This window comes from Loxodonta africana, chromosome 1 (genome assembly GCF_030014295.1).
Source record: "Loxodonta africana isolate mLoxAfr1 chromosome 1, mLoxAfr1.hap2, whole genome shotgun sequence".
NCBI lineage: Eukaryota > Metazoa > Chordata > Mammalia > Proboscidea > Elephantidae > Loxodonta > Loxodonta africana.
In genome coordinates, this window is record NC_087342.1 from 39,920,521 (window position 1) to 39,937,652 (window position 17,132).

Genomic DNA, 17,132 nt, shown 5'->3' on the forward strand with positions numbered 1-17,132 from the left:
AGCTATAAAAAGGAACACCCCTCCCAATCCACTGCACCCTGTGTAGCAAGGCACATAGGTTTTGGCATATAAAAATGACAGGGGGAGGGACTTTTAAAGGTCCCAAGTGGGAGGACATATAATAGAGTTTTTTAGCCCACCTCACTAGCCTGGCTAGCCTGGGGGGATCAGTGAAGTAAGGCCCTTTGAGTCCCTTGCCTACAGTACAAAGTGGCGTACACATAGAAGAGTCGTCATCTCGTCCTAGAAGGCCCCCCCAAGTCATAGGGAGGACTGGCTCAAAAAGTGATCTGCATTTGTTTTGATGTGCTGTCTGCTCCTTTGTGTAAGTAATAAAAGTTACTATTCTCCATATGCTAATGCCCTGGGAGTATTCTGTATGTTCAGGCTCTAACTGGATGAAGGCAGCACCTGTGGATTGGTTGATGTCACTGGGTGGAATCCTGGTCCTAGTAGTCTCTTATTGCTGCTTAAAATTTTAAGGTAACCCGTGAGTACATCACAATGTGGTACTGTCCTGCTTCCCTAAATATCTCCTACTAATCCAAACTCAAACTCAAAGCAAGTTATGCCAAAAAGTGATGCCAAGGACTTCAATGGTTAATATTTATGTCAATTCTTTTATATAGATGACAACACATATTTGAAGTCTCTTCAGTAAATACTACAAAAGGTATGGAAAACCAGTTTAATTCTCAAAAATAGAAGCAGCAAGTGGAAGACACAACAGATCTTAAAACACCTGAAGTAAACATGTTCCAGATATTGGTATGTCTGATACGGAAGAGCCATGTAACATGAGACTGCAGAGAAAGTTTAGAAGCTAAAAGTAAAAATCTATGACTTTCCTTTAAGCACACAAAACATAGTAGGTAAAAATTCTGAGAGGGCAGTAACTTTTCTATCTTAATTAATGGCCCCATTAATCAAGCTAGAAACCTTGGCTCTCCACTATCCATCTCCGGTTGTTCACCAAATGTTGTTAATTCTAGGTATTTCTTGAGTCAGTGCCCACCTCTCCACTTCCATGCCCTGGTGTAAACTCGGGCCCTTAGCAACCCCTGTGTAATGGACAGGTTGGACAACCCTGGGATGGAAAGCAAGGTGGCTTCCCTGCAGCTGTAAACACCATATGGGGGGTCGGGGCTGGGCAGGGGGTGGGGAGCAGGGTATGCTCCCCATGAGCCACGAAACATGGGAAAACTATAGGGCAGTGGGCATTCTTGGAAGGGTTTTCTAGACAAGCTGGCTTTTGGGATTTCTATTTGGGCTCCACGAAATAGTATTTACAGAGCAGCTATGTGAGCATGGAGGCTACACTGGTAAGATGGGTGCTTATAGCTGCATTTCCAGAAAGGTGGTACGTGTCAAGCCTCCTAGTGTGAGCTGGGGAGAAAAAGGGACTTAAGCTTCCAGGAGCAGGGGAAAAGACCAAAACTACCCTTGAAAAACCCATCGAGTCTTCCTTTTTCATCAGAAAGCACAGTGGTTAAGTGCTCTCCTGCTAACCGAAAGGTCAGTGGTTCGAACCCACCAGTCTCTCTACAGGAGAAAGGTTTAGCAGTCTGCTTCTGTAAAGATTTACAGCCTTGGAAAGCCTATGCGGGCAGCTCTACTTTGTCCTATACGGTCCTATGAGTCGAAATCAACTTGATGGCAATGGGTTTGGTTTTCCTGAGTTCTTAAAGGCTCAAAAGCTATGATTTAGCTTCCTTTTGTTCTCCTTGCACTCTACTTGGGGTTTCTGGTTTGGTAAGCTGTTTGCTTCTGATGTAACCCCACTGTTTCCACTGCAACCTTTTTCTTTTATACATCACAACTTTTTTTTTTTTTTTTTTAAATAATTTTTATTGTGCTTTAAGTGAGAGTTTAAAAATGAGGTCAGTCTCTCACACAAAAACTTATATACACCTTTCTACATACTCCCAGTTACTCGCCCCCAATGAGATAGCCCCCTCTCTCCCTCCACTCTCTTTTCATGTCCATTTTGCCAGCTTCTAAGCCCCTCCACCCTCTCATCTCCCCTCCAGGCAGGAGATGCCAACATAGTCTCAAGTATCCACCTGATCCAAGAAGCTCGCCCCTCACCAGCATTCCCCTCCAACCCATTGTCCAGTCCAATCTAAGTCTGAAGACTTGGCTTCAGAAATGGTTCCTGTCCTGGGCCAACAGATGGTCTGGGGACCATGACCACCGGGGTCCTTCTAGTCTCAGTCAGACCATTAATGCTGGTCTTTTTATGAGAATTTGGGGTCTGCATCCCACTGCTCTCCTGCTCCCTCAGGGGTTCTCTCTTGTGTTCCCTGTCAGAGCAGTCATTGGTTGTAGCTGGGCACCATCTAGTTCTTCTGGTCTCAGGATGATGTAGTCTCTGGTTCATGTGGCCCTTTCTGTCTCTTGGCTCCTAATTGTCTTGTGTCTTTGGTGTTCTTCATTCTCCTTTGCTCCAGGTGGGTTGAGACCAATTGATACATCTCAGATGGCTGCCTGCTAGTGTTTAAGACCCCAGATGCCACTCTTCAAAGTGGGATGTAGAATGTTTTCTTAATAGATTTTATTATGCCAATTGATTTAGATGTTCCCTGAAACCATGGTACCCAAACCTCTGCCCCTGCTACACTGGCCTTCGAAGCATTCAGCTTAGTCAGGAAACTACTTTGTTTTAGGTTTAGTCCAGTTGTGCTGACCTCCCCTGTATTGTGTGTTGTCTTTCCCTTCACCTAATGTAGTTCTTATCTGCTGTTTAATTAGTGAATACACCTCTTTCACCCTCCCTCCCTCCCCCTTCTCCTAACCACAAAAGAATGTTTTCTTCTCAGTTTAAACTATTTCTCAAGCTCTTATAATAGTGGTCTTATACAATATTTGTCCTTTTGTAACTGACTAATTTCACTCAGCATAATGCCTTCCAGGTTCCTCCATGTTATGAAATGTTTCACAGATTCCTCACTGTTCTTTATCGATGTGTATTACTTCATTGTGTGAATATACCATAATTTATTTATCCATTTATCCATTGATGGGCACCTTGGTTGCTTCCATCTTTTTGCTATTGTAAACAGTGCTGCAATAAACATGTGTGTGCATATATTTGTTTGTGTAAAGGCTCTTATTTCTCTGAGATATATTCCGAGCAGTGGGATTGCTGGATCATATGGAAGTTCTATTTTTAGCTTTCTAAAGAGGAGCCAAATCGATTCCTAAAGTGGTTGTACCATTTTACATTTCCACCAGCAGTGCATACGTGTTCCAATCTCTCCACAGCTTCTCCAACATTTATTATTTTGTGTTTTTGGATTAATGCCAGCCTTGTTGGAGTGAGATGAAATCTCACTGTAGTTTTGATCTGCATTTCTCTAATGGCTAATGATCGTGAACATTTCCTCACGTATCTGTTAGCTACCTGAATGTTTTCTTTAGTGAAGTGTCTATTCATTATCTTTTGCCCATTTTTTAATTGGGTTATTTGTCTTTTTGTAGTTGAGTTTTTGCAGTATCACGTAGATTTTAGAAATCAGGCGCTCATTGGAAATGTCACAGCTAAAACCTTTTTCCCAGTCTGTAGGTAGTCTTTCTACTCTTTTGGTGAAGTCTTTGGATGAACATAGGTGTTTGTTTCTTAGGAGATCCCAGTTATCTCCTTTTTCTTCTGAACTCTTAATAATGTTTTGCATGCTGTTTATGCCATGTATTAGGGCTCCTAACGTTGTCCCTATTTTTTCTTCCATATCTCTAACGTTTTAGATTTTATGTTTAGGTCTTTGATCCACTTTGAGCTCATTTTTGTGCATGGAGTGAGGTATGGGTCTTGTTTAATTTTTTGAAGATGGATATCCAGTTATGCCAGCACCATTTGTTAAAAAGAATGTCTTTTCCCCATATAACTGTTTTAAGGCCTTTGTCAAATATCAACTGCTCATATGTGGATGGACTTATGTCTGGATTCTCAAGTCTGTTCCATTGTTCTATGTATCTGTTGCTGTACCAGTATCAGGCTGTTTTGACTACTGTGGCTGTATAATAGTTTTTAAAATCAGGTAGCGTGAGGCCTCCCACTTTGTTCTTGTTTTTCAGTAATGCTTTACTTATCCCTTCCATGTGAAGTTGGTGATTTGTTTCTCCATCTCATTAAAGAATGTCGTTGGGATTTGGATCGGAATTGCATTAAATGTATAGATCGCTTTTGGTAGAACGGACATTTTTATAATGTTAAGTCTTCCTATCCATGAGCAAGGTATGTTTTTCCACTTATGTAAGTCTCTTTTGGTTTCTTGCACAAGTGTACTGTAGTTTTCTTTGTATAAGTCTTTTACATCTCTGGTAAGATTTATTCCTAAGTATTTTATCTTCTTGGGGGCTACTGTATCTTCGATATTCTTTTTGTTGATGTAGAGGAATCCAACTGATTTTTGTATGTTTATCTCGTATCCCGATACGAGGATTCCTTAGGGTTTTCTGTGTATAAGATCATGTCATCTGCAAATAGAGATACTTTTACTTCTTCCTTGCCAATCTGGGTGCGTTTTATTTCTTTATCTAGCCTAATTGCTCTAACTAGGACCTCCAACACAATGCTGAATAAGAGCAGTGACAAAGGGTATCCTTGTCTGGTTCCGGATCTCAATGGGAATGCATTCAGGCTGTCTGCATTTAGGGTGATGCTGGCTATTGGCTTTTTACAAATCCTCTTTATTATGTTGAGGAATTTTCCTTCTGTTCCTATTTTGCTGAGAGTTTTTATCATGAATGGGTGTTGAACTTTGTCAAATGCCTTTCCTGCATCAATTGATAAAATCATATCTTTTGTTTTAATTCTGTGGTGGATTACATTAATTGTTTTTCTAATGTTGAGCCATCCCTGCATACCTGGTATGAATCCCACTTGGTCATGGTGAATTATTTTTTTGACATGTTGTTGAATTGTATTCGCTAGAATTTTGTTGAGGATTTTTGCATCTACGTTCATGAGGGATATAGGTCTATAATTTTCTTTTCTTGTGGTGTCTTTACCTGGTTTGGTATCAGGGGTATGGTGGCTTCATAGAATGAGCTTCATAGTATTCCATCCTTTTCTATGCTCTGAAATACCTTTAGTAGTAGTGGTGTTAACTCTTGTCTGAAAGTTTGATAGAACTCTGCAGTGAAGCCATCTGGACAGGGCTGTTTTTTTGTTGGGAGTTTTCTGATTGCCTTTTCAATGTCTTCTTTTGTTATGGGTCTACTTAGTTGTTCTACCTCTGTTTGTGTTAGTTTAGGTAGGTAGTGCGTTTCTGGAAATTCATCCATTTCTTCTCGTTTTTCAAATTTGTTTGAGTACAATTTTTCATAGTAATCTGATAGGATTTTTTTTAAGTTGGGTCTGTTGTAATATTGCCCATCTCATTTCTTATTTGGGTTGTTTGCTTCCTCTCCTGTTTTTCTTTTGTCAGTTTGGCCAGTGGTTTATCAATTTTGTGATTTTCTCAAAAAACCAGCTTTTGGTCTCATTAATTCTTTCAATTGTTTTTCTGTTTTCTATTTCATTTAGTTCAGCTCTAATTTTTATCATTTGTTTTCTTCTGGCGCCTGTGGGTTTCTTTTGTTGCTCTGTTTCTATTTGTTCAAGTTGTAGGGATAATTCTTTGATTTTGGCCTGTTCTCTTTGGATGTGTGCATTGATTGATGTAAATTGGCCTCTCAGCACTGCTTTTGCTGTGTCCCAAAGGTTCTGATAGGAACTGTTTTCCTTCTCATTGGATTCTCTGAATTTCTTTATTCCATCCTTAATGTCTTCTATAATCCAGTCTTTTTTGAGCAGGGTACTGTTCAGTTTCCAAGTGTTTGATTTCTTTTCCCTGCTTTTTCTGTTATTGATTTCCACTTTTATGGCCTTATGGTCAGAGAAGGTGCTTTGTAATGTTTTGGACTCTGCTAAGGCTTTATGACCTAATATGGGTTCCGGGTTATGTGGTCTATTCTAGAGAATGTTCCATTGCACTAGAGAAGAAAGTACAGTTGGTTGCTGTTGGGTGGAGTGTTCTGTATATGTCTATGAGGTCAATTTGGTTGATTGTGGCATTGAGGTCTTCCGTGTCTTCATTGAGCTTCTTCCTGGATGTCCTGTCCTTCACCAAAAGTGGTGTGTTGAAGTCTCCTACTATTATTGTGGAGCTATCTCACTTTTCAATGATAGAGTTAGTTTTATGTATCTTGCAGCCCTGTCACTGTGTGCATAAATATTTAATATGGTTATATCTTCTTGGTGTATTGTCCCTTTAATCATTATATAGTGTCCTTCCTTATCCTTTCTGATGGATTTAACTTTAAAGTCTATTTTGTCAGAAATTAATATTGCCACTCCTGCTCTTTTTTGATTGTTGTTTGCTTGATATATTTTTTTCCATCCTTTGACTTTTAGTTTGTGTCTCTAAGCCTAAGGTGTGTCTCTTGTAGGCAGCATATAGACGGATGTTGTTTCTTCATCCATTCTGCCACTCTCTTTCTCTTTATTGGTACACTTAGTCCATTTACATTCAGGGTAATTATGGATAGGTATGAATTTAGTGCTATCATTTTGATGTCTTTTTTTGTGTGTTTTTGACAGTTTCTTTTTCCCACTTAATTTTATGTGCCGAGTAGATTATCTTTATATATTGTCCTTTCCTCATATTTGTTGTTGATTTTGTTTCTGCTGAGTCTATTTTTTTCTTGTATTTTATTTTGATGAGTAGGATAGTTTGTCTCCTTTGTGGTTACCTTAGTATTTACCTGTATTTTTATAAATTTAAACCTAACTTTTATTTCTTTATATCACCATATCTTCCTCTCCACAGGGAAGGTGTATGATTACATCTCTTAGTTCCTCTTTTTTATTTTAATGTTATCTTCTTTTATATAATAAGATCGATGTTACCCTGTTTTGAGGTTTTTTTTTTTTTTTATAATCTTGCTTTGTTTTTTTGGATTTCCCTGTCTGGGTTGACTTCTGGTTGCCCTGCCCAGTGTTCTAGTCTTGGGTTGATATCTGGTATTACTGATTTTCTAACCAAAGAATTCCCTTTAGTATTTCTTGTAGTTTTGTTCTGGTTTTTACGAGTTCCCTAAACTTGTGTTTATCCAGAAATGTCTTAATTTTACCTTCATATTTAACAGACATCTTTGCTGGATATATGATTCTTGGCAGGCAATTTTTTTCCTTCAATTTTTTAAATATGTCATCCCATTGCCTTCTTGCCAGCAGGGTTTCTGCTGAGTAGTCCGAGTTTATTCTTATTGGCTCTCCTTTGTAGGTGACTTTTCGTTTATCCCTTGCTGCTCTTATAATTCTGTCTTTATCTTTGGTTTTGGCAAGTTTGATTATAATATGTCTAGGTGACTTTCTTTTAAGGTCTACCTTATGTGGAGTTCGATGAGCATCTTGGATAGATATCTTCTCATCTTTCACGATATCAGGGAAGTTTTCTGCCAACAAATCTTCAAGAATTTTCTCTGTATTTTCTGTTATCCCTCCATGTTCTGGTACTACAATCACTTGTAGGTTATTTCTCTTGATAAAGTCGCACACGATTGTTAAGTTTTCTTCATTTTTTAAAATTCTTTTATCTGATTTTTCTGCAAATATATTAGTGCCAAGTGATTTATCTTTCAGTTCAGAAATTCTAGCTTCTACTTGGTCAATTCTGCTTCTCACTTTCTATTGAGTTGTCTAATTCTGTAATTTCATTGTTAATCTTCTGAATTTCTGATTGCTGTCTATGGATTTTTCTAGCTTCTTAAACTTTTCATTATGTTCCTGAATAATCTTTCTAATTTCTTCAATTGTTTTATCTCTGTGTTCCTTGGCTTGTTCTGCGTATTGCCTCTTTTCCTTCCTGATATCTTGAAAGGTTCTGTATATTAAACTTTTGTATTCTGTCTCTGGTAATTCCAGGAATGCACTTTCCTCTAGAAGATCCCTGGATTCTTTGTTTTGAGAGCCTGTTGAGGTGATCACGGACTGTTTCTTTATGTGACTTGATATTGACTGTTGTCTCCGAGCCATCTATAAGTTATTGTATTAGTTTATGCTTGCTTACTGCGTTGTAGCTTCTTGCTTTGTTTTGTTTTGGTATACCCCTATGGGTTGCTTGAGTGAGCTAGCTTGATTATTTTCACCTTTGGAGCTCTGACATCCTGTCCCCAGCTGGCTAGAGCTGTTATTAGGTATATCGGTCTAGGAGTCCATTCACTTTTCTTGTATGAATTCAGCTCAGGTTTCCAGGTAGCTCATCATCAAGTTTGTGATACAGGCTCTGTCCTACAGTCTTAGAGGGGCAGGGGTGATTGGCATATATACTGGTGTCCAGTTGAAGCAGGGGTCATGCTCCAAACAAGGCAGGGGGCTGAGAAGTGACCCCTAAGTGTCTCTAAGGAAAGCGCTTCCCTATTCCCTAGAGCGTGCAGGTGGTTGGGTTCTGTAGCTGGACAATGGGCACCCAAAGTTTTTGGTTGTAAGGATTGGGAGGTACCAGTTATCTCTGGGCCCCTGTCGCGTGTGGCTGGGTGGCCTGAGTGGGGCTACCAGTCCTTAGGTCCCTGATATGGGTAGGTAAGGACCTTGTTTAATAGGCAAAGCAATGTCAAACATCAAACACCCACCTCTCAACTGCACAGCTGAAATGGCTGGAGTTTGCCAACAAGGGCCTATTCTCCCGAAATAGGCCCATACAGGCTCATGTAGAAGGGAAAGGTGCTCAAAGTCTACGGACAGTTTATGCCTGGACAGGAGCCACTTCTGTCCTGAGCTCCCCTGGTTAGTGGAGCTAGCAAATTATCTCTTCCCTCAATTGCAAATTTTTTCCTTCCCCAGGGCCGGGAGGTGCTCAATAGGGCCTATCTCAGGCCCAGGGAATTCAGCTGCTGAAACCGGCTTGGGGGTCGGGGGGCACGGTAAAATACATGCAAGTACTTAGCTTTTGCTGATAGCGTCGCTCTTCTCAGGTTCTGGAGGTGTGAGTAGGCTGCATGGCTGTGTGCTTTTCCCTGAGGAAACTGTGCCAAATGCTAGTACCATTCCCCTGCTGCTGCTCTGGTAATGGTGCCTGAGGGCTCCCCATGATTCAGGTCCGGTAACTCGTCTCAGCTTCTGAACTGTCTCTTCCTCCCCCGCCCCTCAGTTCGTTTTCTAAGTTTGCCTTTGAAGCTCAGGGCTCTCAGCTTGTCACAAATATATTCGTTTCACTTGTTTTTTGGGTCTTTCTTGTAAAGAGGGCTCACTGGAAGTGTCTATTCTGCCATCTTGGCTCTGCCTCCTCACAAAGGTTTTTGAAAGGTCATAAACCAGAAGGATGAGAAGTGCGATATAAAGGAAAGAGGGACCTTGTGAGTCAGAAAATAGTCAGCTCAAGTCCTGGTTCTATTGCTCACTAGCTGCGTGACCAGGGGAAGGTGCTTAGCTTCACTGTGCCTCAGGTTCCTGCCCAGTAAAAAAGCAGCCCAGCCTGGAACTAAATGAGCAACTGTGCAGCCCATGGTATACTGCTGGGTTCCTATTAAAGGGCTATGCAATGCTACGGGGAACACGTGCTGTTTGTGTCTATCCAGCACCCCTGTTCTGCTTTCTTTTAGTGATGTCACCCCACTTCTGGGGGAGGACTATGCTGTCTTCCCTGCAACCCCTGTACTCCCAGTGGTGCTGCCAGTCCTGGAGCTCTTTCTCCCTGACATAGCCCACACTTGGGCTATAGGGATTGGTCTAGAGATGGTCATAGGGCCCAAATGGGGCCAAATGGAATCCTTCCTTGGGATTTTTCTAAGAGGATAGCAATCAGAAACGGTTCTATTTCTCTCTGACTGCATTAGGATGCATCCCCAGAGATGCTGTCAGTGATGTCCTCTGCCATTAGAAGAGGCTGAAGAAAGGAAGGTGGCAGTCCTAGAGTGGCCAAACTGAATGGCAGAGAGCCCCCATGATGTTCCTGGTCCCAGGCGGGCAGTGCTCCTGGTCCCAGGTAGACAGAGCCCCAACAGTGTCCCCAGTGCCAACCCCATGGACCTCTTTCTGCTTAGGCTACTTTGAGTTCAGTTTTAGTCCCTTAAAAACAAAAGAATAAAAATGTAAATTCACTTTTCTGCCCCTGCTAATATAAATACTTTCATGTGCTTAAGCTTTGTTCCATTACCATGGATATTTCACACATTAAAAAAAAAAAAGTTATATATATCATCCTCCACAATGTTTGGTGCTTAACAGAACACTCCCAATAATAAAACATCATGTTTCATTTCTAAGAAAATACAAAGTGCATATATTTTTAGAGCTGTTTCCCACATTTTACTTTTTCCCCTTAGACTTCCTTAGCTATAATCTATGTTAGTCACATATACAATATAAAGTTGTTAAAATGCTTGAGAGTTTCTTCATTTTTAAAAAGTTATTACTATAAAGTGGAGGGTATTACTTTCCTCTAAACTATGTGCATAAATAAAGAGTTCCTAGGGTTGTGTAGAAGCAATGTGGATTCAGTACTAAAAAAACATAAAAATGTATCAAATTCAAGTGCTAAACAATTCAAAAATGCATTTTTAATTTTCAAGACCACAAAACAATTTGGACAATTTTCTTGAAAGGTGAAATATCTTCTTAAAAAAAGATGAAATAGAGGGTATAATGACAATCTAGATGAAATTACAATTTAAAGATTATTTTGCATTCTCATGCTTTTATTTTTATTTAATTTTTCAACTCCCAGCGTTTATTTAAAATAAAGACCATATTTTTGCTTTTTCATTTTTCTTCACTAATTAGTTACTTGCACAACGTTTTTATGCAAAACAAAATGCATAAGTAAGCTGGCTAATGTAAGGGAGAAAATGTAGGTCAATAAAAAAAGACATATAAGGCAATTTTAATTAAAAGTTTTGCTCTACAGATTACAATTCAGAAGCAGTATTACCTTAAGACACTAGAAAGAAGGACACTGATGTATCAACTTTCACTTAATCATGAGATTTAAGCAATGTCAAATGTTTCAACGGATAATCTAATAGGTAAGCATCTTAAATGCTTCCAAAACAAAAAAAGGAAAAGCAAAACAAAAACTCTTGGACATTCTCGGATTTCCAAGATTATTTTTTATGAATTGTCCATTATAACTTTTGAAGTAAGCAAACTATACTTTATGAATTAAATTATTAGTTCATTTGAAGGAACTTAACTCATCGAGCACTGGTGGGATTGGGTGTTTAGTTATTATTGGATAAACCACATGGCTCTTTGCACTATCAAAACACAATATCCTATTTCATGCTGGAGAGCACTTTAGTCATGGTACTGCCAGAATCAATTCCAGAAACTCTGGCTTTAGACTTTGGAGATGGTAGTCATCTTTTAATCTAGCTCTTTCCCAACCATATGAAAGGGAAGAGGAAGGGATGGTTCTTGTTTTTTAGTTCTCTGTCTCATCTGAGAAAATTCCTTATTAGTGGCAGGAACAGAAAGTCCAGAAAATTCTTTTTACCTCAGTTTATCAGAGGATAAATTCAGTTCAATTGCAATTGGTTTGATTAGCCTTTAAATAACCTTTTGAAGAGCAGAGATGTGATGTAAAGAAACAAAGGAGCTGAGCAATCCACAGGTACCACTGACCTGCTCTCACAGTAAGCCCTTGAATTTTTAAAAATTTTTATTGTGCTTTAAGTGGAAGTTCACAAATCAAGTCAGTGTCTCATACAAAAATTTATATACACCTTGCTATATATTCCTAGTTGCTCTCCCTCTAATGAGACAGCACACTCCTTCCCTCCACCCTCTCTGTGTCCATTCAGCCAGCTTCTGATCCCCTCTGCCTTCTCATCTCCCCTCCAGACAGGAGCTGCCCACGTAATCTTATGTGTCTACTTGATCCAAGAAGCTCACTCCTCACCAGCATCATTTTCTATCCTATAGTCCAGTCCATTCTCGGTCTGAAGAGTTGGCTTTGGGAATGGTTCCTGTCTTGGGCTAACAGAAGGTCTGGGGACCATGACCACTGAGGTCCATCTAGTCTCAGTCAGGCCATTAAGTCTAGCCTTTGTATAAGAATTTGAGGTCTGCATCCCACTACTCTCCTGCTCCCCCAGGGGTTCTCTGTTGCGTTCTCTATCAGGGCAGTCATTGGGTGTCGCTGAGCATTGTCTAGTTCTTCTGGTCTCAGGCTGATGTAGTATCTGATTTATGTGGCCCTTTCTATCGCTTGGGCTCATAATTACCTTGTGTCTTTGGTGTAGCCCTTGACGTTTTAAGTTTTTTTACTCAATAAAGCCCACCCAAATTGAAAATCTAATCTCCCAACTTTCAAACACAGTTTCCATTATTGATTCACTAGCACATCGTTTTATTCACTCTATGTCTGAAACTGTGCTGGACACAATGAAAGGCCTAGAAAGGAATCAGAGCCCAGATTCCACCCTCAAGGAATCTACTGTCTAGTCTACCAGAGAAGGAAAATTCAGAGATGGCTAAATATAAGGGAGAAGTGACAAAGGACTGGACTTGGTCATTGTCAAAGTTCCCTAGACTAGCAACCTCATGTTGTCTGTGAGCTTGTTAGAAATTCAGAGTCTCAGGCGCCACCCAGCCCTCCAGAATCTGCATATGCTTTTTAACAAGATCCCCAGATAATTCACATACATACATATTAGTATTTGAAAACCACTGCTCTACAAGTCACGATACAGATTCAGAAATAAAGGTTCTAATTTTGATGGCACTTTGATGTCTAAGGTATGCCTGTCTCCAGCCTTGGTCTTCTCTATCACCTCATATGCATGTGAAAGCTAGAGACAATGAAAAAGGAAGAAAGAAGAATCGATGCATCCGAACTGTGGTGTTGGTGAAGAATATTGAATATACCACAGACTGTCAGAAGAATAAACAAATATATCTTAGAAGAAATACAACCAAAATGTTCCTTAAAAGTGAAAATAATGAGACTTACCTCAATTACACTGGATAAATAATCAGTAAAGACCAATTTCTAGAGAGGGACATCATGGGTGGTAAAGTAGAGGGTCAGCGAAGATGAGGAAAAATTAGATGGATTGACTCAATACCCAAAACAATGAACGCAAACATACCAAAGCTCAGGAAGATGGTGCAGGACTAGGCAACATTTTGTTCTATTATACTTAAAGTTGCTATGAGTCAGAGCTGACTCAACCTAACAGTTCGGATGACTGGTCAATTACTTCTCAGAAGATGTTAGGTGTTGGAGAGGATGAGCTGTCTTTGTAGCTCTGCAACCTCTATAAACTAAAATTGAAGAAACTTGTTCTTCCTGTCTGCTAAGTCCCACCTGAACAAGAGCATAAACCATCAGTGTGAATTTTCTGTTTCTTGTCCCCAAACATACAATAATGTTCTCAGATAAGATGATGAGATCTAAAAAGCAAGGGCCATGCCTTCCTCTTCCTTTTATTGCTTCTACATTTTATCCGCCTGTTGTGTTCACTGTTGACCAATATTACTGTCAATCGATTACCCACTTCAGTAATAATAATAAAAAAAAAATAGCAAACGCTCATATAGAGATTAGGATGTATCAGGAACTGTTTTAGGTGCTTTACAAACATATATTAACTCATTTAATCCTTATACCATCCCTGTGTGGTAGGCAGCCTTATTACTCCCATAATTCTATATAAGGCTACATAATTCCCCTAGGAAGCTGCAGAGCCAGGACTCAAAGCCAGGTAGTGTGGCTCATGAACTGTGCTTCCAACCACAATGTTATGCCACATTGTGTGCAGATAAGGACAAATGACTTAGGAATAGAATTGAGATAAATTAAAATAGCATACTTGGGAGAGAGGCATGTAAAAAATATAAAAACATGTTTTCTCCAATTGTAATAAAATTAAGATTACTGAAGTATAACACTATCCTTGGCCTTCTAAGATCTGTTCAGACCACAGTGTTTTCTTTGTTCATCTGCCTGGTTACTGATGGTGAAGACACTGTTCCCAAGAAAGACTCACTGGCCCTGTCAAAAGTTCACCAGCTGCACCAGGGAACTCTGGAGCTGAGGTGCAGCCTGGCCCTCATATGGAATTGCCTGTGGCTTTCCAACTCTTCTTCCAGCTGAGATTGGTATGCTGATGCACGGGGCTAAGGAAGATCCAGAGGAAGCAATAATAATAATAATAAAGTAAACAATAAAACATAATTAACAGAAAGTATCCACAAAGCCACCATGATTTTGTTGTCTGTACTCGAGAAGGAATTTTATATTTTTGGTCAAGCTATGAAGAATATGCACTGTGAGCAGTCTGCACTCATGACTCAATTGATGTGAATGAGACAGGCCTGAAACAGGAAGCGGGCCTACAAGACAGCAGGCCTCCAGCGCCGGAGGCCATCAGCTGAGCTGCTGCCACTGAGACAGCTCCCACTAAAGGAACAGAGCCAGGTCTTTATTCATTTAGAATGGCTAGCACCTCACATCCATCTCTCTGTTCTGAAAGAATTTGAAAAAATCTTTAGGTTTTGGCAAAATTTTATATACCACTAAAAGGTACTTTTTTAACATACCACTAAGAGCTTAATTTGTGGTTTAGTCTGGCATTTGAAACAAAACGGAGGCTGATAAAAACTTTCAGAAGAGGTCACTGCCTAAAATTTGACATAGATTTCAGTGACATTGCCTGAACTGGCTTTCCTGGGCCTCCTCTACTGGGAGGGAGAAATTACCAACAACAAGTATTACTGCAGGAAGAGAGGAGTCAGGTACACTAAATATGTGTTACTCTGTTTAGAATGAGAGAAGAACATTTTCCATGGGTTATCCAGAGAACACTGTCGCTTGTAGAAGATTTTAATATAAATTTCCTTGATGATGACTACTTAAGTCCTCGTTTCCCATTCCATTTTTTTTAAATCAACTTTAACGATTTAAATGCATACCAAGAATATAGTTTGATGAGTTATGAAAAATGCATGCATTCATGTAATCACCAACATAATCAAGATATATTTTCACCACCCCAAAAGGTTCCCTAGTGCCTTTCCTAGTCATTTACCCCAGACTCACACCCAATCCCAGGCAACAACTAATCTGCTTTCCATCACTATAAATTATTCTTTCTTAGAATATTATATAAATAGGATCATACAGTGTGTACTCTTTTGTGCCTGGCTTCTTTCACGTGGCACAATGGTTTCAAAATTCATTCATGTTGTGGCGTGTATCAGCAAATTCTTTTAATTTTATTACTGAGTAGTATTTCATTATACAGATAAACATTCATTTGTTCATCCATTTTTTGGTTGACTGGACATTGGGGGAGGTAATGCTTTATTAGGAATAATTGTGCTATGCATATTCATGTACAACTCTTTGTGTGGACATATATTCTCATTTTTCTTTGGTAAATGTCTAGGAGTAAAATTGCTGATCAAACTCTTTTCCAAAGTGGTTGTACCATTTTATACTTCCATTAGTAATGTATGAGAGTTCCAGTTGCTCCACATCCTCATCAACACTTGGCACTGTCAATCTTTTTAATTTAAGTTACTTTAAAGGGAGTGTCGTGATCTCACATTGTAGTTTTAATGTGCTTTTCCCAGATGACTAATCATGTTGAACATCTTTTCATGTGCCTAGTGGCCATTCGTGTATTTTCTTGTGGAAAGTATTTGTTCAAATATTTTACGCCCTCTCTTTTTTTTAGTTATTTGTCTTATTATTGAATTATAAGAGCCCTTTGTATGCTCTGGATACAAATCAAGCCCTCTGTCAGATATACATGCTACACGTATTTTTCCCAGATGGTGGCTTGCCTTTTTACTTTAGTGGTTGCTTTCAAACAGCAGAGATTTTTAACTGTGATATCCATTTTATCATACTTTCTTTTTACGGTTCTTGCTTTTGGAATCCTACAAAGTCCTTGCCTTCTCTCCAAATTGATCTGTAGATTCAATGCAAACATACAAACACACCAAAAAACCCATAAAAAACTGGTAAACTGAACTATATCAAAATTTAAAACTTTTTGAAAAGGCAAGCCATGGATTGGGAGAATATATCTGCAAAACATACATGTGACAAAAAATGAGCAAAAAAAAAAAAAAATTGTATCTAGAATATATAAACACTCCTTTAACTCAGTGGAGCCCTGGTAGTGCAGTGGTTAAGAGACTGGCTGCTAACCAAAAAGTCAACAGTTCAAATCTACCTGCGAAACCCTATGTGGCAGTTCTACCCTCTCCTACAGAGTATGAGTCAGAATCTACTTGATGGCAATGAGTTTGGTTTGGTTTATAACTCAATAATAAAAAAACGTAAGAAGCCCTTGCCTATCCCAAGGTACCATGAAGATTTTCTCCTATGCTTTCTTGTAGTGGTTTCTTTAAATTTAAGCCATTACATTTGGGTTTATGATCTATTACAAGTTAGTTTTTGTTTGTGGTGTGAGATATGGGTTGAGGTTCATTTTTTCCCCCTTTATGGCTATCCATTTTTCTAGCACCATTTGCTGAAAAGACTTTCCTTTCCCTTGGCATCTTAATAATAATTATTTTAATGACTGAAGGATTCATAGTGATGTTCCCTTTTTTATTTGTAATAAAAATTCCTTTAAGCACTGCTTTAGCTCTATCCCACTTTTCACTTAGGTCAACATATATTCTAATTTCCCTTGTGCTTTTTCCTATGATCTATGAGTTATTTGGAAGTGTGTTGTCTATTAAAAACAAAACAAAACTAAACCTGTTCCTGTACAGTCAATTTTGACTCATAGTGAACTTTTAGGATAAAGCAGAACTGCCCTAGAGGGTTTCCAAGGAGCAGCTGACTGAAACTGCCGACCTTTTGGTTAGCAGCCATAGCTCATTGTAGCTCTTAACCATTGCACCACCAGGGTTCCATGTTGTTTATAGTTTCTGTGTATTTGGGTATTTTTGATAATTTTATGTAACTGAGTTCTAATTTAATTCTCTTTTGGTCAGAGAGTATCTTCCTATAATTTCAATTCTTTAAAGATTTTGTATTTAAAGTATAAATTCAATTGGCCATATAAAAGTGGATTTATTTCTGGGCTTTTATTCTTTTCCATTGATCTATAAGTCGATCTCTCTGCTAATACCATGCTGATTATACTTTAATGAAGTCTTAAAATCAGGAAGTAAATGTTCTCCA

At 39.1% G+C, this 17,132-nt stretch overlaps 1 protein-coding gene across 3 annotated transcripts in view; it reads right to left on the minus strand.

Moving 5' to 3' along the window:
- Nucleotides 1–17,132, minus strand: part of GMDS (GDP-mannose 4,6-dehydratase) — a 795,040-nt gene that overhangs the window by 175,977 nt on the left and 601,931 nt on the right. The window lies entirely within an intron of this gene.